This window comes from Panulirus ornatus, chromosome 14, assembly GCF_036320965.1.
Source record: "Panulirus ornatus isolate Po-2019 chromosome 14, ASM3632096v1, whole genome shotgun sequence".
Lineage (NCBI taxonomy): Eukaryota > Metazoa > Arthropoda > Malacostraca > Decapoda > Palinuridae > Panulirus > Panulirus ornatus.
Genome location: NC_092237.1, coordinates 24,451,996 through 24,474,386, shown reverse-complemented (window position 1 = coordinate 24,474,386; position 22,391 = coordinate 24,451,996).

Here is a 22,391-nt window from a genome sequence, read left to right as displayed (position 1 = left end):
TACAGAATGGAAAAAGGTGAGAACAATGGAAGTAAGGGGAGTGGGGGAGGATTGGGATGTATTTAGGGAATCAGTGATGGATTGCGCAAAAGATGCTTGTGGCATGAGAAGAGTGGGAGGTGGGCTGTTTAGAAAGGGTAGTGAGTGGTGGGATGAAGAAGTAAGAGTATTAGTGAAAGAGAAGAGAGAGGCATTTGGACGATTTTTGCAGGGAAAAAATGCAATTGAGTGGGAGAAGTATAAAAGAAAGAGACAGGAGGTCAAGAGAAAGGTGCAAGAGGTGAAAAAAAGGGCAAATGAGAGTTGGGGTGAGAGACTATCAGTAAATTTTAGGGAGAATAAAAAGATGTTCTGGAAGGAGGTAAATAGGGTGCGTAAGACAAGGGAGCAAATGGGAACTTCAGTGAAGGGCGTAAATGGGGAGGTGATAACAAGTAGTGGTGATGTGAGAAGGAGATGGAATGAGTATTTTGAAGGTTTGTTGAATGTGTCTGATGACAGAGTGGCAGATATAGGGTGTTTGGGTCGAGGTGGTGTGCAAAGTGAGAGGGTTAGGGAAAATGATTTGGTAAACAGAGAAGAGGTAGTAAAAGCTTTGCGGAGGATGAAAGCCGGCAAGGCAGCAGGTTTGGATGGTATTGCAGTGGAATTTATTAAAAAAGGGAGTGACTGTATTGTTGAGTGGTTGGTAAGGTTATTTAATGTATGTATGACTCATGGTGAGGTGCCTGAGGATTGGCGGAATGCGTGCATAGTGCCATTGTACAAAGGCAAAGGGGATAAGAGTGAGTGCTCAAATTACAGAGGTATAAGTTTGTTGAGTATTCCTGGTAAATTATATGGGAGGGTATTGATTGAGAGGGTGAAGGCATGTACAGAGCATCAGATTGGGGAAGAGCAGTGTGGTTTCACAAGTGTTAGAGGATGTGTGGATCAGGTGTTTGCTTTGAAGAATGTATGTGAGAAATACTTAGAAAAGCAAATGGATTTGTATGTAGCATTTATGGATCTGGAGAAGGCATATGATATAGTTGATAGAGATGCTCTGTGCAAGGTATTAAGAATATATGGTGTGGGAGGCAAGTTGTTAGAAGCAGTGAAAAGTTTTTATCGAGGATGTAAGGCATGTGTACGTGTAGGAAGAGAGGAAAGTGATTGGTTCTCAGTGAATGTAGGATTGCGGCAGGGGTGTGTGATATCTCCATGGTTGTTTAATTTGTTTATGGATGGGGTTGTTAGGGAGGTAAATGCAAGAGTCTTGGAAAGAGGGGCAAGTATGAAGTCTGTTGGGGATGAGAGAGCTTGGGAAGTGAGTCAGTTGTTGTTCGCTGATGATACAGCGCCGGTGGCGGATTCATGTGAGAAACTGCAGAAGCTGGTGACGGAGTTTGGTAAAGTGTGTGGAAGAAGAAAGTTAAGAGTAAATGTGAATAAGAGCAAGGTTATTAGGTACAGTAGGGTTGAGGGTCAAGTCAATTGGGAGGTGAGTTTGAATGGTGAAAAACTGGAGGAAGTGAAGTGTTTTAGATATCTGGGAGTGGATCTGTCAGCGGATGGAACCATGGAAGCGGAAGTGGATCATAGGGTGGGGGAGGGGGCGAAAATTTTGGGAGCCTTGAAAAATGTGTGGAAGTCGAGAACATTATCCCGGAAAGCAAAAATGGGTATGTTTGAAGGAATAGTAGTTCCAACAATGTTGTATGGTTGCGAGGCGTGGGCTATGGATAGAGTTGTGCGCAGGAGGATGGATGTGCTGGAAATGAGATGTTTGAGGACAATGTGTGGTGTGAGGTGGTTTGATCGAGTAAGTAACGTAAGGGTAAGAGAGATGTGTGGAAATAAAAAGAGCGTGGTTGAGAGAGCAGAAGAGGGTGTTTCGAAATGGTTTGGGCACATGGAGAGAATGAGTGCGGAAAGATTGACCAAGAGGATATATGTGTCGGAGGTGGAGGGAACGAGGAGAAGAGGGAGACCAAATTGGAGGTGGAAAGATGGAGTGAAAAGGATTTTGTGTGATCGGGGCCTGAGCATGCAGGAGGGTGAAAGGAGGGCAAGGAATAGAGTGAATTGGAGCGATGTGGTATACAGGGGTTGACGTGCTGGCAGTGGATTGAATCAAGGCATGTGAAGCGTCCGGGGTAAACCATGGAAAGCTGTGTAGGTATGTATATTTCTGTGTGTGGACGTGTGTATGTACATGTGTATGGGGGGGGGGGGTTGGGCCATTTCTTTCGTCTGTTTCCTTGCGCTACCTCGCAAACGCGGGAGACAGCGACAAAGTATAAAAAAAAAAAAAAAAATATATATATATATATATATATATATATATATATATATATATATATATATATATATATATATATATATATATATATGTATATATTTTTTTGTATTTATTTATTTTGCTTTGTCTCTGTCTACCGCGTTAGCGAGGTAGCGCAAAGAAACAGACAAAAGAATGGCCCAACCCGCCCACATACAGATGTATATATATACATGTCCACACACGCACAATATACATACCTATACATCTCAATGTACACATATATATACACACACAGACATATGCATATATACACATGTACGTAATTCATACTGTCTGCCTTTATTTGTTCCCATCGCCACCTCGCCAAACATGGAATAAAAACCCCCTCCCCCCTCATGTGTGCCAGGTAGCGCTAGGAAAAGCACCAAAGGCCCCATTCGATCACTCTCAGTCTCTAGCTGTCGTGTAATAATGCATCGAAACCACAGCTCCCTTTCCACATCCAGGCCCCACACACTTTGCATGGTTTACCCCAGACGCTTCACATGCCCTGGTTCAATCCATTGACAGCACGTCGACCCCGGTATACCACATTGTTCCAATTCACTCTATTCCTTGCACGCCTTTCACCCTCCTGCATGTTCAGGCCCCGATCACTCAAAATCTTTTTCACTCCATCCTTCCACCTCCAATTTGGTCTCCCACTTCTCCTCGTTCCCTCCACCTCTGACACATATAGCCTCTTGGTCAATCTTTCCTCACTCATTCTCTCCATGCGAATAAACCATTTCAAAACACCCTCTTCTGCTCTCTCAACCACACTCTTTTTATTTCCACACATCTCTCTTACCCTTACATTACTTACTCGATCAAACCACCTCACACCACATATTGTCCTCAAACATCTCATTTCCAGCACATCCACCCTCCTGCGCAAAACTCTATCCATAGCCCACGCCTCGAAACCATACAACATTGTTGGAACCACTAGTCCTTCAAACATACCCATTTTTGCTTTCCGAGATAATGTTCTCGACTTCCAAACATTCTTCAAGGCTCCCAGAATTTTCGCCCCCACCCCCACCCTATGATGCACTTCCGCTTCCATGGTTCCATCCGCTGCTAGATCCACTCCCAGATATCTAAAACACTTTACTTCCTCCAGTTTTTCTCCATTCAAACTTATCTCCCAATTGACTTGACCCTCAACCCAACTGTACCTAATAACCTTGCTCTTATTCACATTTACTCTTAACTTTCTTCTTTCACACACTATACCAAACTCAATCACCAGCTTCTGCAGTTTCTCACATGAATCAGCCACCAGCGCTGTATCATCAGCGAACAACAACTGACTCACTTCCCAAGCTCTCTCATCCCATACAGACTTCATACTTGCCCCTCTTTCCAAAACTCTTGCATTTACCTCCCTAACAACCCCATCCATAAACAAATTAAACAACCATGGAGACATCAGACACCCCTGCCGCAAACCTACATTCACTGAGAATCAATCACTTTCCTCTCTTCCTACACGTACACATGCCTTACATCCTCGATAAAAACTTTTCACTGCTTCTAACAACTTTCCTCCCACACCATATATTCTTAATACCTTCCACAGAGCATCTCTATCAACTCTATCATATGCCTTCTCCAGATCCATAAATGCTACATACAAATCCATTTGCTTTTCTAAGTATTTCTCACATACATTCTTCAAAGCAAACACCTGATCCACACATCCTCTACCACTTCTGAAACCACACTGCTCTTCCCCAATCTGATGCTCTGTACATGCCTTTATATATATATATATATATATATATATATATATATATATATATATATATATATATATATATATATATATATATATATATATATATATATATATATATATATATATATATATATATATATATATATATATATTTATATATATATTTTTTTTTTATACTTTGTCGCTGTCTCCCGCGTTTGCGATGTAGCGCAAGGACACAGACGAAAGAAATGGCCCAACCGCCCCCCCCATACACATGTATATACATACGTCCACACACGCAAATATACATACCTACACAGCTTTCCATGGTTTAGCCCAGACGCTTCACATGCCTTGATTCAATCCACTGACAGCACGTCAACCCCGTATACCACATCGCTCCAATTCACTCTATTCCTTGCCCTCCTTTCACCCTCCTGCATGTTCAGGCCCCGATCACACAAAATCTTTCTCACTCCATCTTTCCACCTCCAATTTGGTCTCCCTCTTCTCCTTGCTTCCCTCCACAACCGACACATATATCCTCTTGGTCAATCTTCCTCACTCATCCTCTCCATGTGCCCAAACCACTTCAAAACACCCTCTTCTGCTCTCTCAACCACGCTCTTTTTATTTCCACACATCTCTCTTACCCTTACGTTACTCACTCGATCAAACCACCTCACACCACACATTGTCCTCAAACATCTCATTTCCAGCATATCCATCCTCCTGCGCACAACTCTATCCATAGCCCACGCCTCGCAACCATACAAGGTTGTTGGAACCACTATTCCTTCAAACATATCCATTTTTGCTTTCCGAGATAATGTTCTTGACTTCCACACATTCTTCAAGGCTCCCAGAATTTTCCCTCCCTCCCCCATCCTATGATCCACTTCCGCTTCCATGGTTCCATCCGCTGCCAGATCCACTCCCAGATATCTAAAACACTTCACTTCCTCCAGTTTATCTCCATTCAAACTCACCTCCCAATTGACTTGACCCTCAACCCTACTGTACCTAATAACCTTGCTCGTATTCACGTTTAATCTTATATATATATATATATATATATATATATATATATATATATATATATATATATATATATATATATATATATGTATATTTTTTCTTTTTTTTTTTATACTTTGTCGCTGTCTCCCGCGTTTGCGAGGTAGCGCAAGGAAACAGACGAAAGAAATGGCCCAACCCCCCCCCCATACACATGTATATACATACGTCCACACACGCAAATATACATACCTACACAGCTTTCCATGGTTTACCCCAGACGCTTCACATGCCTTGATTCAATCCACTGACAGCACGTCAACCCCGATATACCACATCGCTCCAATTCACTCTATTCCTTGCCCTCCTTTCACCCTCCTGCATGTTCAGGCCCCGATCACACAAAATCTTTTTCACTCCATCTTTCCACCTCCAATTTGGTCTCCCTCTTCTCCTTGCTCCCTCCACCTCCGACACATATATCCTCTTGGTCAATCTTTCCTCACTCATCCTCTCCATGTGCCCAAACCACTTCAAAACACCCTCTTCTGCTCTCTCAACCACGCTCTTTTTATTTCCACACATCTCTCTTACCCTTACGTTACTCACTCGATCAAACCACCTCACACCACACATTGTCCTCAAACATCTCATTTCCAGCACATCCATCCTCCTGCGCACAACTCTATCCATAGCCCACGCCTCGCAACCATACAACATTGTTGGAACCACTATTCCTTCAAACATACCCATTTTTGCTTTCCGAGATAATGTTCTCGACTTCCACACATTCTTCAAGGCCCCCAGAATTTTCGCCCCCTCCCCCACCCTATGATCCACTTCCGCTTCCATGGTTCCATCCGCTGCCAGATGCACTCCCAGATATCTAAAACACTTCACTTCCTCCAGTTTTTCTCCATTCAAACCCACCTCCCAATTGACTTGACCCTCAACCCTACTGTACCTATATATTTTTTTTTTTTCATACTATTCGTCATTTTCCGCGATAGCGAGGTAGCGTTAAGAACAGAGGACTGGGCCTTTGAGGGAATATCCTCACCTGTCCCTCTTCTTTGTTCCTTCTTTTGGAAAATTAAAAAAAAAAAAAAAAAACGAGAGGGGAGGATTTCCATCCCCCCGCTCCCTTCCCTTTTAGTCGCCTTCTACGACACGCAGGGAATACGTGGGAAGTATTCTTTCTCCCCTATCCCCAGGGGATATATATATATATATATATATATATATATATATATATATATATATATATATATATATATATATATATATATATATATATATATATATATATATATATATATATAGGTAGTATGTTTGAGGAAAGGAACCTGGATGTTTTGGCTCTGAGTGAAACGAAGCTCAAGGGTAAAGGGGAAGAGTGGTTTGGAAATGTCTGGGGAGTGAAGTCAGGGGTTAGTGAGAGGACAAGAGCAAGGGAAGGAGTAGCAATACTCCTGAAACAGGAGTTGTGGGAGTATGTGATAGAATGTAAGAAAGTAAATTCTCGATTAATATGGGTAAAATTGAAAGTTGATGGAGAGAGGTGGGTGATTATTGGTGCATATGCACCTGGGCATGAGAAGAAAGATCATGAGAGGCAAGTGTTTTGGGAGCAGCTAAATGAGTGTGTTAGCGGTTTTGATGCACGAGACCGGGTTATAGTGATGGGTGATTTGAATGCAAAGGTGAGTAATGTGGCAGTTGAGGGAATAATTGGTATGCATGGGGTGTTCAGTGTTGTAAATGGAAATGGTGAGGAGCTTGTAGATTTATGTGCTGAAAAAGGACTGATGATTGGGAATACCTGGTTTAAAAAGCGAGATATACATAAGTATACTTATGTAAGTAGGAGAGATGGCCAGAGAGCGTTATTGGATTACGTGTTAATTGACAGGCGTGCGAAAGAGAGACTTTTGGATGTCAATGTGCTGAGAGGTGCAACTGGAGGGATGTCTGATCATTATCTTGTGGAGGCTAAGGTGAAGATTAGTATGGGTTTTCAGAAAAGAAGAGTGAATGTTGGGGTGAAGAAGGTGGTGGAGTAAGTGAGCTTGGGAAGGAGACCTGTGTGAGGAAGTATCAGGAGAGACTGTGTACAGAATGGAAAAAGGTGAGAACATTGGAAGTAAGGGGAGTGTTGGAGGAATGGGATGTATTTAGGGAATCAGTGATGGATTGCGCAAAAGATGCTTGTGGCATGAGAAGAGTGGGAGGTGGGCTGTTTAGAAAGGGTAGTGAGTGGTGGGATGAAGAAGTAAGAGTATTAGTGAAAGAGAAGAGAGAGAGGCATTTGGACGATTTTTGCAGGGAAAAAATGCAATTGAGTGGGAGAAGTATAAAAGAAAGAGACATGAGGTCAAGAGAAAGGTGCAATAGGTGAAAAAAAGGGCAAATGAGAGTTGGGGTGAGAGACTATCAGTAAATTTTAGGGAGAATAAAAAGATGTTCTGGAAGGAGGTAAATAGGGTGCGTAGGACAAGGGAGCAAATGGGAACTTCAGTGAAGGGCGTAAATGGAGAGGTGATAACAAGTAGTGGTGATGTGAGAAGGAGATGGAATGAGTATTTTGAAGGTTTGTTGAATGTGTCTGATGACAGAGTGGCAGATATAGGGTGTTTGGGTCGAGGTGGTGTGCAAAGTGAGAGGGTTAGGGAAAATGATTTGGTAAACAGAGAAGAGGTAGTAAAAGCTTTGCGGAAGAGGAAAGCCGGCAAGGCAGCAGGTTTGGATGGTATTGCAGTGGAATTTATTAAAAAAGGGGGTGACTGTATTGTTGACTGGTTGGTAAGGTTATTTAATGTATGTATGACTCATGGTGAGGTGCCTGAGGATTGGCGGAATGCGTGCATAGTGCCATTGTACAAAGGCAAAGGGGATAAGAGTGAGTGCTCAAATTACAGAGGTATAAGTTTGTTGAGTATTCCTGGTAAATTATATGGGAGGGTATTGATTGAGAGGGTGAAGGCATGTACAGAGCATCAGATTGGGGAAGAGCAGTGTGGTTTCAGAAGTGGTAGAGGATGTGTGGATCAGGTGTTTGCTTTGAAGAATGTATGTGAGAAATACTTAGAAAAGCAAATGGATTTGTATGTAGCATTTATGGATCTGGAGAAGGCATATGATAGAGTTGATAGAGATGCTCTGTGCAAGGTATTAAGAATATATGGTGTGGGAGGCAAGTTGTTAGAAGCAGTGAAAAGTTTTTATCGAGGATGTAAGGCATGTGTACGTGTAGGAAGAGAGGAAAGTGATTGGTTCTCAGTGAATGTAGGTTTGCGGCAGGGGTGTGTGATGTCTCCATGGTTGTTTAATTTGTTTATGGATGGGGTTGTTAGGGAGGTAAATGCAAGAGTCTTGGAAAGAGGGGCAAGTATGAAGTCTGTTGGGGATGAGAGAGCTTGGGAAGTGAGTCAGTTGTTGTTCGCTGATGATACAGCGCTGGTGGGGGATTCATGTGAGAAACTGCAGAAGCTGGTGACGGAGTTTGGTAAAGTGTGTGAAAGAAGAAAGTTAAGAGTAAATGTGAATAAGAGCAAGGTTATTAGGTACAGTAGGGTTGAGGGTCAAGTCAATTGGGAGGTGAGTTTGAATGGAGAAAAACTGGAGGAAGTGAAGTGTTTTAGATATCTGGGAGTGGATCTGTCAGCGGATGGAACCATGGAAGCGGAAGTGGATCATAGGGTGGGGGAGGGGGCGAAAATTTTGGGAGCCTTGAAAAATGTGTGGAAGTCGAGAACATTATCTCGGAGAGCAAAAATGGGTATGTTTGAAGGAATAGTGGTTCCAACAATGTTGTATGGTTGCGAGGCGTGGGCTATGGATAGAGTTGTGCGCAGGAGGATGGATGTGCTGGAAATTAGATGTTTGAGGACAATGTGTGGTGTGAGGTGGTTTGATCGAGTAAGTAACGTAAGGGTAAGAGAGATGTGTGGAAATAAAAAGAGCGTGGTTGAGAGAGCAGAAGAGGGTGTTTTGAAATGGTTTGGTCACATGGAGAGAATGAGTGAGGAAAGATTGACCAAGAGGATATATGTGTCGGAGGTGGAGGGAACGAGGAGAAGAGGGAGACCAAATTGGAGGTGGAAAGATGGAGTGAAAAGGATTTTGTGTGATCGGGGCCTGAACATGCAGGAGGGTGAAAGGAGGGCAAGGAATAGAGTGAATTGGAGCGATGTGGTATACAGGGGTTGACGTGCTGTCAGTGGATTGAATCAAGGCATGTGAAGCGTCTGGGGTAAACCATGGAAAGCTGTGTAGGTATGTATATTTGCGTGTGTGGACGTGTGTATGTACATGTGTATGGGGGGGGGTTGGGCCATTTCTTTCGTCTGTTTCCTTGCGCTACCTCGCAACCGCGAGAGACAGCGACGAGGAATAAAAAAAAAAAAAAAAAAATATATATATATATATATATATATATATATATATATATATATATATATATATATATATATATATATATATATTGAAAATGTGAAGGACAATAGTGAAATTGGAGAAAAATGTAGCTTAGACATTGAAGCTTATTGATACAGTGGTTAAATTGATGAGAACTGCTATTGACGTTTGTGTAAATAAATTATACATTTCCTTTTTTCCATAGCCAGAGGTTGAACCATTATGTGACATTCATTTTTTTCATTCATTTCAAGCGAGAAGTTTCAGTTTTCTAAATTGTTTCTTACATTTCTCATATGTATATATATGTATATGTGTGTGTGTGTATATGTGCGTATGTATGTGTATGTGTGTGTATGTGTATATGTATATATATATATGTATATTATCCCTGGGGATAGGGGTGAAAGAATACTTCCCACGTATTCCTCGCGCGTCGTAGAAAGCGACTAGAGGGGACGGGAGCGGGGGGCCAGAAATCCTCCCCTCCTTGTATTAACTTTCTAAAATGGGAAACAGAAGAAGGAGTCACGCGGGGAGTGCTCATCCTCCTCGAAGGCTCAGAGTGGGGTGCCTAAATGTGTGTGGATGTAACCAAGATGTGAAAAAAGGAGAGATAGGTAGTATGTTTGAGGAAAGGAACCTGGATGTTTTGGCTCCGAGTGAAACGAAGCTCAAGGGTAAAGGGGAAGAGTGGTTTGGGAATGTGTGGGGAGTAAAGTCAGGGGTTAGTGAGAGGACAAGAGCAAGGGAAGGAGTAGCAATACTCCTGAAACAGGAGTTGTGGGAGTATGTGATAGAGTGTAAGAAAGTAAATTCTCGATGAATATGGGTAAAATTGAAAGTTGATGGAGAGAGGTGGGTGATTATTGGTGCATATGCACCTGGGCATGAGAAGAAAGATCAAGAGAGGCAAGTGTTTTGGGAGCAGCTAAATGAGTGTATTAGTGGTTTTGATGCACGAGACCGGGTCATAGTGATGGGTGATTTGAATGCAAAGGTGAGTAATGTGGCAGTTGAGGGAATAATTGGTATACATGGGGTGTTCAGTGTTGTAAATGGAAATGGTGAAGAGCTTGTAGATTTATGTGCTGAAAAAGGACTGATGATTGGGAATACCTGGTTTAAAAAGCGAGATATACATAAGTAAACTTATGTAAGTAGGAGAGATGGCCAGAGAGCGTTATTGGATTACGTGTTAATTGACAGGCGTGCGAAAGAGAGACTTTTGGATGTTAATGTGCTGAGAGGTGCAACTGGAGGGATGTCTGATCATTATCTTGTGGAGGCTAAGGTGAAGATTTGTATGGGTTTTCAGAAAAGAAGAGTGAATGTTGGGGTGAAGAGGGTGGTGAGAGTAAGTGAGCTTGAGAAAGAGACCTGTGTGAGGAAGTACCAGGAGAGACTGAGTACAGAATGGAAAAAGGTGAGAACAATGGAAGTAAGGGGAGTGGGGGAGGAATGGGATGTATTCAGGGAATCAGTGATGGATTGCGCAAAAGATGCTTGTGGCATGAGAAGAGTGGGAGGTGGGTTGATTAGAAAGGGTAGTGAGTGGTGGGATGAAGAAGTAAGAGTATTAGTGAAAGAGAAGAGAGAGGCATTTGGACGATTTTTGCAGGGAAAAAATGCAATTGAGTGGGAGATGTATAAAAGAAAGAGACAGGAGGTCAAGAGAAAGGTGCAAGAGGTGAGAAAAAGGGCAAATGAGAGTTGGGGTGAGAGAGTATCATTAAATTTTAGGGAGTATAAAAAGATGTTCTGGAATTAGGTAAATAAAGTGCGTAAGACAAGGGAGCAAATGGGAACTTCAGTGAAGGGCGCAAATGGGGAGGTGAAAACAAGTAGTGGTGATATGAGAAGGAGATGGAGTGAGTATTTTGAAGGTTTGTTGAATGTGTTTGATGATAGAGTGGCAGATATAGGGTGTTTTGCTCGAGGTGGTGTGCAAAGTGAGAGGGTTAGGGAAAATGATTATGTAAACAGAGAAGAGGTAGTGAAAGCTTTGCGGAAGATGAAAGCCGGCAAGGCAGCAGGTTTGGATGGTATTGCAGTGGAATTTATTAAAAAATGGGGTGACTGTATTGTTGAGTGGTTGGTAAGGTTATTTAATGTATGTATGACTCATGGTGAGGTGCCTGAGGATTGGCGGAATGCGTGCATAGTGCCATTGTACAAAGGCAAAGGGGATAAGAGTGAGTGCTCAAATTACAGAGGTATAAGTTTCTTGAGTATTCCTGGTAAATTATATGGGAGGGTATTGGTTGAGAGGGTGAAGGCATGTACAGAGCATCAGATTGGGGAAGAGCAGTGTGGTTTCAGAAGTGGTAGAGGATGTGTGGATCAGGTGTTTGCTTTGAAGAATGTATGTGAGAAATACTTAGAAAAGCAAATGGATTTGTATGTAGCATTTATGGATCTGGAGAAGGCATATGATAGAGTTGATAGAGATGCTCTGTGGAAGGTATTAAGAATATATGGTGTGGGAGGCAAGTTGTTAGAAGCAGTGAAAAGTTTTTATCGAGGATGTAAGGCATGTGTACGTGTAGGAAGAGAGGAAAGTGATTGGTTCTCAGTGAATGTAGGTTTGCGGCAGGGGTGTGTGATGTCTCCATGGTTGTTTAATTTGTTTATGGATGGGGTTGTTAGGGAGGTAAATGCAAGAGTTTTGGAAAGAGGGGCAAGTATGAAGTCTGTTGGGGATGAGAGAGCTTGGGATGTGAGTCAGTTGTTGTTCGCTGATGATACAGCGCTGGTGGCTGATTCATGTGAGAAACTGCAGAAGCTGGTGACTGAGTTTGGAAAAGTGTGTGGAAGAAGAAAGTTAAGAGTAAATGTGAATAAGAGCAAGGTTATTAGGTACAGTAGGGTTTGGGGTCAAGTCAATTGGGAGGTGAGTTTGAATGGAGAAAAACTGGAGGAAGTGAAGTGTTTTACATATCTGGGAGTGGATCTGGCAGCGGATGGAACCATGGAAGCGGAAGTGGATCATAGGGTGGGGGAGGGGGCGAAAATTCTGGGGGCCTTGAAGAATGTGTGGAAGTCGAGAACATTATCTCGGAAAGCAAAAATGGGTATGTTTGAAGGAATAGTGGTTCCAACAATGTTGTATGGTTGCGAGGCGTGGGCTATGGATAGAGTTGTGCACAGGAGGATGGATGTGCTGGAAATAAGATGTTTGAGGACAATGTCTGGTGTGAGGTGGTTTGATCGAGTGAGTAACGTAAGGGTAAGAGAGATGTGTGGTAATAAAAAGAGCGTGGTTGAGAGAGCAGAAGAGGGTGTTTTGAAGTGGTTTGGGCACATGGAGAGGATGAGTGAGGAGAGATTGACCAAGAGGATATATGTGTCGGAGGTGGAGGGAACAAGGAGAAGAGGGAGACCAAATTGGAGGTGGAAGGATGTAGTGAAAAGGATTTTGTGTGATCGGGGCCTGAACATGCAGGAGGGTGAAAGGAGGGCAAGGAATAGAGTGAATTGGAGCGATGTGGTATACCGGGGTTGACGTGCTGTCAGTGGATTGAATCGGGGCATGTGAAGCGTCTTGGGTAAACCATGGAAAGCTGTGTAGGTATGTATATTTGCGTGTGTGGACGTATGTATATACATGTGTATGGGGGGGGGTTGGGCCATTTCTTTCGTCTGTTTCCTTGCGCTACCTCGCAAACGCGGGAGACAGCGACAAAGTATAATAAAAAAAAAAATATATATATATATATATATACATATATATACATATATATATATATATATATATATATATATATATATATATATATATATATATATATATATATATATATATATATATATAGTTAGTGAGAGGACAAGAGCAAGGGAAGGAGTAGCAATACTCCTGAAACAGGAGTTGTGGGAGTATGTGATAGAATGTAAGAAAGTAAATTCTCGATTAATATGGGTAAAATTGAAAGTTGATGGAGAGAGGTGGGTGATTATTGGTGCATATGCACCTGGGCATGAGAAGAAAGATCATGAGAGGCAAGTGTTTTGGGAGCAGCTAAATGAGTGTGTTAGCGGTTTTGATACACGAGACCGGGTTATAGTGATGGGTGATTTGAATGCAAAGGTGAGTAATGTGGCAGTTGAGGGAATAATTGGTGTGCATGGGGTGTTCAGTGTTGTAAATGGAAATGGTGAGGAGCTTGTAGATTTATGTGCTGAAAAAGGACTGATGATTGGGAATACCTGGTTTAAAAAGCGAGATATACATAAGTATACTTATGTAAGTAGGAGAGATGGCCAGAGAGCGTTATTGGATTACGTGTTAATTGACAGGCGTGCGAAAGAGAGACTTTTGGATGTCAATGTGCTGAGAGGTGCAACTGGAGGGATGTCTGATCATTATCTTGTGGAGGCTAAGGTGAAGATTAGTATGGGTTTTCAGAAAAGAAGAGTGAATGTTGGGGTGAAGAAGGTGGTGAGAGTAAGTGAGCTTGGGAAGGAGACCTGTGTGAGGAAGTATCAGGAGAGACTGTGTACAGAATGGAAAAAGGTGAGAACAATGGAAGTAAGGGGAGTGGGGGAGGAATGGGATGTATTTAGGGAATCAGTGATGGATTGCGCAAAAGATGCTTGTGGCATGAGAAGAGTGGGAGGTGGGCTGTTTAGAAAGGGAAGTGAGTGGTGGGATGAAGAAGTAAGAGTATTAGTGAAAGAGAAGAGAGAGGCATTTGGACGATTTTTGCAGGGAAAAAATGCAATTGAGTGGGAGAAGTATAAAAGAAAGAGACAGGAGGTCAAGAGAAAGGTGCAAGAGGTGAAAAAAAGGGCAAATGAGAGTTGGGGTGAGAGAGTATCAGTAAATTTTAGGGAGAATAAAAAGATGTTCTGGAAGGAGGTAAATAGGGTGCGTAAGACAAGGGAGCAAATGGGAACTTCAGTGAAGAGCGTAAATGGGGAGGTGATAACAAGTAGTGGTGATGTGAGAAGGAGATGGAATGAGTATTTTGAAGGTTTGTTGAATGTGTCTGATGACAGAGTGGCAGATATAGGGTGTTTGGGTCGAGGTGGTGTGCAAAGTGAGAGGGTTAGGGAAAATGATTTGGTAAACAGAGAAGAGGTAGTAAAAGCTTTGCGGAAGATGAAAGCCGGCAAGGCAGCAGGTTTGGATGGTATTGCAGTGGAATTTATTAAAAAAGGGGGTGACTGTATTGTTGACTGGTTGGTAAGGTTATTTAATGTATGTATGACTCATGGTGAGGTGCCTGAGGATTGGCGGAATGCGTGCATAGTGCCATTGTACAAAGGCAAAGGGGATAAGAGTGAGTGCTCAAATTACAGAGGTATAAGTTTGTTGAGTATTCCTGGTAAATTATATGGGAGGGTATTGATTGAGAGGGTGAAGGCAGGTACAGAGCATCAGATTGGGGAAGAGCAGTGTGGTTTCAGAAGTGGTAGAGGATGTGTGGATCAGGTGTTTGCTTTGAAGAATGTATGTGAGAAATACTTAGAAAAGCAAATGGATTTGTATGTAGCATTTATGGATCTGGAGAAGGCATATGATAGAGTTGATAGAGATGCTCTGTGGAAGGTATTAAGAATATATGGTGTGGGAGGCAAGTTGTTAGAAGCAGTGAAAAGTTTTTATCGAGGATGTAAGGCATGTGTACGTGTAGGAAGAGAGGAAAGTGATTGGTTCTCAGTGAATGTAGGTTTGCGGCAGGGGTGTGTGATGTCTCCATGGTTGTTTAATTTGTTTATGGATGGGGTTGTTAGGGAGGTAAATGCAAGAGTCTTGGAAAGAGGGGCAAGTATGAAGTCTGTTGGGGATGAGAGAGCTTGGGAAGTGAGTCAGTTGTTGTTCGCTGATGATACAGCGCTGGTGGCGGATTCATGTGAGAAACTGCAGAAGCTGGTGACGGAGTTTGGTAAAGTGTGTGGAAGAAGAAAGTTAAGAGTAAATGTGAATAAGAGCAAGGTTATTAGGTACAGTAGGGTTGAGGGTCAAGTCAATTGGGAGGTGAGTTTGAATGGAGAAAAACTGGAGGAAGTGAAGTGTTTTAGATATCTGGGAGTGGATCTGTCAGCGGATGGAACCATGGAAGCGGAAGTGGATCATAGGGTGGGGGAGGGGGCGAAAATTTTGGGAGCCTTGAAAAATGTGTGGAAGTCGAGAACATTATCTCGGAAAGCAAAAATGGGTATGTTTGAAGGAATAGTGGTTCCAACAATGTTGTATGGTTGCGAGGCGTGGGCTATGGATAGAGTTGTGCGCAGGAGGATGGATGTGCTGGAAATGAGATGTTTGAGGACAATGTGTGGTGTGAGGTGGTTTGATCGAGTAAGTAACGTAAGGGTAAGAGAGATGTGTGGAAATAAAAAGAGCGTGGTTGAGAGAGCAGAAGAGGGTGTTTTGAAGTGGTTTGGGCACATGGAGAGAATGAGTGAGGAAAGATTGACCAAGAGGATATATGTGTCGGAGGTGGAGGGAACGAGGAGAAGAGGGAGACCAAATTGGAGGTGGAAAGATGGAGTGAAAAAGATTTTGTGTGATCGGGGCCTGAACATGCAGGAGGGTGAAAGGAGGGCAAGGAATAGAGTGAATTGGAGCGATGTGGTATACAGGGGTTGACGTGCTGTCAGTGGATTGAATCAAGGCATGTGAAGCGTCTGGGGTAAACCATGGAAAGCTGTGTAGGTATGTATATTTGCGTGTGTGGACGTATGTATATACATGTGTATGGGGGGGGGGGGGGTGGGGCCATTTCTTTCGTCTGTTTCCTTGCGCTACCTCGCAAACGCGGGAGACAGCGACAAAGTATAATAAATAAAAAAAAAAAATATATATATATATATATATATATATATATATATATATATATATATATATATATATATATATATATATATATATATATATATATATATATATATATATATATAATTTTCGCCCCCCTCCCCCACCCTATGATCCACTTCCGCTTCCATGGTTCCATCCGCTGACAGATCCACTCCCATATATCTAAAACACTTCACTTCCTCCAGTTTTTCTCCATTCAAACTCACCTCCCAATTGACTTGACCCTCAACCCTACTGTACCTAATAACCTTGCTCTTATTCACATTTACTCTTAACTTTCTTCTTCCACACACTTTACCAAATATATATATATATATATATATATATATATATATATATATATATATATATATATATATATATATATACATATATATATATATATATATATATATATATATATATATATATATATATATAAATATATATATATATATATATATATATATATATATATATATATATATATATATATATATATATATATATATATATATATATATATATATATATATATATATATATATATATATATATATATATATATATATATATATATATATATATATATATATATATATATATATATATATATATATGTATATATATATATATATATATATATATATATATATATATATATATATATTTGGTAAAGTGTGTGGAAGAAGAAAGTTAAGAGTAAATGTGAATAAGAGCAAGGTTATTAGGTACAGTAGGGTTGAGGGTCAAGTCAATTGGGAGGTGAGTTTGAATGGAGAAAAACTGGAGGAAGTGAAGTGTTTTAGATATATGGGAGTGGATCTGTCAGCGGATGGAACCATGGAAGCGGAAGTGGATCATAGGGTGGGGGAGGGGGCGAAAATTTTGGGAGCCTTGAAAAATGTGTGGAAGTCGAGAACATTATCCCGGAAAGCAAAAATGGGTATGTTTGAAGGAATAGTAGTTCCAACAATGTTGTATGGTTGCTAGGCGTGGGATATGGATAGAGTTGTGCGCAGGAGGATGGATGTGCTGGAAATGAGATGTTTGAGGGCAATGTGTGGTGTGAGGTGGTTTGATCGAGTAAGTAACGTAAGGGTAAGAGAGATGTGTGGAAATAAAAAGAGCGTGGTTGAGAGAGCAGAAGAGGGTGTTTTGAAATGGTTTGGGCACATGGAGAGAATGAGTGAGGAAAGATTGACCAAGAGGATATATGTGTCGGAGGTGGAGGGAACGAGAAGAGGGAGACCAAATTGGAGGTGGAAAGATGGAGTGAAAAGGATTTTGTGTGATCGGGGCCTGAACATGCAGGAGGGTGAAAGGAGGGCAAGGAATAGAGTGAATTGGAGCCATGTGGTATACAGGGGTTGACGTGCTCTCAGTGGATTGAATCAAGGCATGTGAAGCGTCCGGGGTAAACCATGGAAAGCTGTGTAGGTATGTATATTTGCGTGTGTGGACGTGTGTATGTACATGTGTATGGGGGGGGTTGGGCCATTTCTTTCGTCTGTTTCCTTGCGCTACCTCGCAAACGCGGGAGACAGCGACAAAGTATAAAAAAAAAAAAAAAAAAAAAAAAATATATATATATATATATATATATATATATATATATATATATATATATATATATATATATATATATATATATATATATATATATATATATATATATATATGCTGAGAGGTGCAACTGGAGGGATGTCTAATCATTATCTTGTGGAGGCGAAGGTGAAGATTTCTGGAGGTTTTCAATAAAGAAGAGAGAATGTTGGGATGACGAGAGTGGTGAGAGTAAGTGAGCTCTGGAAGGAGATTTGTGTGAGGAAGTACCAGGAGAGACTGAGTACAGAATGGAAAAAGGTGAGAACAAAGGAGGGAAGGGATTGGGAGAGGAATGGGATGTACTTAGGGAAGCAGTGATGGCTTGCGCAAAAGATGCCTGTGGCATAAGAAGCTTGGGAGGTGGGCAGATTAGAAAGGGTAGTGATCGGTGGGATGAAGAAGTAATATTATTAGTGAAAGAGAAGAGAGAGGCATTTGGACGATTTTTGCAGGATAATAGTGCAAATGAGCGGGAGATGTATAAAAGAAAGTGGCAGGAGGTCAAGAGAAAGAGGGCAGCAGGTGAGAAAGGTGAGAGGGTATCATTAAATCTTAGGGAGAATAAAAAGATGCTTTTGGAATTAGGTAAATAAAGTGCGTAAGACGAAGGGAACGAATGGGAACTTCAGTGAAGTGGGCTAATGGGGAGGCGATATCAGGTAGGAGTGATATGAGAAGATGGAGTGAGTGTTTTGAAGGTTTGTTGAACATGTTTGATGATAGAGTGGCAGATATGGGGTGTTTTGGTCGAGGTGGTGTGCAAAGTGAGAGGGTTAGGGAAAATAATTTCGTAAACAGAGAAGAGGTACTAAAAGCTTTGCGGAAGATGAAAGTCGGCAAGGCAGCGGGTTTCGATGGTATTGCAGTGGAAAATATTAAAAAAGTGTGTGACTGTATTGTTGACTGGTTGGTAAGGTTATCTAATGTATGTATAATTCATGATCGAGGTGCCTGAGGATTGGCGGAGTGCTTCCATAGTGCCATTGTACAAAGGCAAAGGGGACAAAAGTGAGTGCTCAAATTACGAAAGGTATAAGTTTGTTGAGTATTCCTGGGAAATTATATGGGAGGTTATTGATTGCGAGGGTGAAGGCATGTATAGAGCATCAGACTGCGGAAGAGCAGTGTGGATCTCAGAAGTTGTAGAGGATGTGTGGATCAGGTGTTTGCTTTGAAGAATATACGTGAGAAATACTTAGAAAAGCAAATGGATTTGTATGTAGCATTTATGCATCTGAGAAGGCATAAGATAGAGTTGATAGAGCTGCTCTGTGGAAGGTATTAAGAATGTATGGTGTGGGAGGCAAGTTGTTAGAAGCAGTGAAAAGATTTTAGCGAGGATGTAAGGTATGTGTAGGTGTAGGAAGAGAGGAAAGTGATTGGTTCTCAGTGAATGTACGGTTTGCGGCATGGGTGTGTGATGTCTCCATGGTTGTTTACTTTGTTTATGGGATGGGGTTTTTAGGGAGGTGAATGCAAGAGTTTTGGAAAGAGGGGCAAGTATGCAGTCTGTTGTGGATTAGAGAGCTTGGGAAGTGAGTTCGTTGTTGTTCGCTGGTGATACAGCGCTGCTGGCTGATTCATGTAAGAAACTGCAGAAGCTGGTGACTGAGTTTGGTATAGTGTGTGAAAGAAGAAAGTTGAGAGTAAATGTGAATAAGAGTAAGGTTTTTGGATACAGTAGTGTTGTGGGTTAAGTCAATTGGGAGGTAAGTTTGAATGGAGAAAAAACTGAGGAAATGAAGTGTTTTAGATATCTAGGAGTGGATTTGGCTGTGGATAGAACCATGGAAGCGAAGTGAATGATAGGGTGGGGAGGGGGCGAGAATCCTGGGAGCCTTAAAGAATGTGTGGAAGTCGAGAACATTATCTCGGATAGCAAAAATGGGTATGTTTGAGGGAATATTGTTTCCTACAATGTTTTATGGTTGCGAGGCTTGGGTTGATTCTAATCTTTACATCACAGAGGCTCCCTATTCGAATGTCGGTATGTATAGCAATATCAATAATCTATGAAGAACAAAATCGTATATTAACTATAAATCTTTACGCCAACAAATGAAAGTACTTTAAAAGGGATGCATTCGGAAATCGACCTATACAGACCCCAGCAGAACGGAAATTGCAGGAGCGGAAGCAATATGAACGGCTTTGGCAGGATTAGTATGTTTTATGAGGCGGTGGATGGGAGGCACGAGTGTGAGGAGGCAACTGTACAGCTGAGGGGATCCACACAACACCATGACGGGTAGGAAGGATCAACACTACATGGGTGGTGTTGGTGATGCAGCAGGCATGATCCACACAACGCCATGACGGGTAGGAGGGATCAACACTACATGGGTGAAGTTGGTGATGCAGGTGGCATGATCCACACAACACCATGACGGGTAGGAAATATCAACATTACATGGGTGGTGTTGGTGGTGCAGGTGGCATGATCTATACAACACCATGACGGGTAGGAAGGATCAACACTGCATGGGTGGTGTTGGTGATGCAGTAGGCATGATCCACACAACGCCATGACGGGAGGAAGGATCAACACGACATAGATCAAGTATACAAAAAGCCACGAATCTTGTGTAGAGTTGATCTTTCACACCTAAGAACCCCATCCTTAGTCCTGCACGACAGAAAGAGGCTGGGACACCGAATTCCTTGTGGTACACTTGCCACCCAATCTCCCCATACAAATAATTAATGTCTGACAAGAAATATAATCAGGATATTACATCTGAACATTTTAGTCTATAGAGAAACATTCTTACACTAGTAACTATTTGAAAGTACACTGAGCAGCGTCTTCGCTACTCTACTCGGACGTCGCATTTGGAAAAGGAAACTCTTTGCATTCCATACGACAGTGGATACTATATTTACAATATACACAAGCTCGTTTTTACACATACACACATACACACAGACACACACATATATATATATATATATATATATATATATATATATATATATATATATATATATATATATATATATATATATATATATATATATATATATATATATATATATATATATATACATATATATATATTTATTTATTTATTTATTTTGCTTTGTCGCTGTCTCCCGTGTTAGCGAGGTAGCGCAAGGAAACAGACGAAAGAATGGCCCAACCCACCCATATACACATGTATATACATACACGTCCACACACGCAAATACACATACCTATACATCTCAACGTATACATATATGTACACACACACAGACATATACATATATACACATGTACATAATTCATACTGTCTGCCCTTATTCATTCCCATCGCCACCCCGCCACACATGAAATAACAACCCCCTCCCCCAAATGTGCGCGAGGTAGCGCTAGGAAAAGACAACAAAGGTCAACTTCGTTCACACTCAGTCTCTAGCTGTCATGTAATAATGCACCGAAACCACAGCTCCCTTTCCACATCCAGGCTCCACAGAACTTTCCATGGTTTACCCCAGACGCTTCACATGCCCTGGTTCAATCCATTAACAGCACGTCGACCCGGTATACCACGTCGTTCCAATTCACTCTATTCCTTGCACGCTTTTCACCCTCTTGCATGTTCAGGCCCCTATCACTCAAAATCTTTTTCACTCCAGAGAGAGAGAGAGAGAGAGAGAGAGAGATTATACAAAATCGCCGTTTCCTGTGTCATCGTCAGGAAAGAGACAAAGAATGGCCCCCGCACTCATATTCACATATATGTACATAAATGACCGCATACGCTTATATACATATAAATATCAGCATATCCATACATATAGATGTACATACGCAAACATGACATATATACACAAGTACATATTCATACTTGCTTGCCTTCAACCATTCCTGTCGCTATCTCGCCCCACAGGAAAACAGCATCGCAATCCCTTGCTTCAGCGAGGTAGCGCCAGGAATACAGACAAAAAAGTCCACAGTCGTTCACACTCAGTTTCTAGCTGTCATGTGTAATGCACCGAAACCACAGCTCCCTATCCACATCCAGACCCCACAGGCCTTTCCATGGTTTAACCGAACGCTTCACATGCCCTGGTTCAGCCCACTGACAGCACGCCAACCCCGGTATACCACATCGTTTCAATACACTTTATCCTAGCAAGCCTCTCAACCTTCCCGTATGTTCAGGCCCAGATCGCTCAAAATCTTTTTCACTCAATCCTTCCACCTCCAATTTGGTCTTCCGCTTCTCCTTGTTCCCTTCACCTCTGACACATATGTCCTTTTTGTCAATCTTTCCTCACTCATCCCCCCATATGTCCAAACCATTTCAGAATACTCTCGTCTGATCTCTCAACCATATTCTTATCATTTTCACACATTTCTCTTACCCCTCTCATGACTTAGTCGATCAAACCACCTCAAACAACATATTGTTCTAAAACATTTCATTTCCAACACCTCCAGCCTCTTCCATACAACCCTATCTATAGCCCATGCCTCGTATACATATAACATTGATGGAACTGCTATTCCTTCAAACAAACCCATTTTTGCTCTC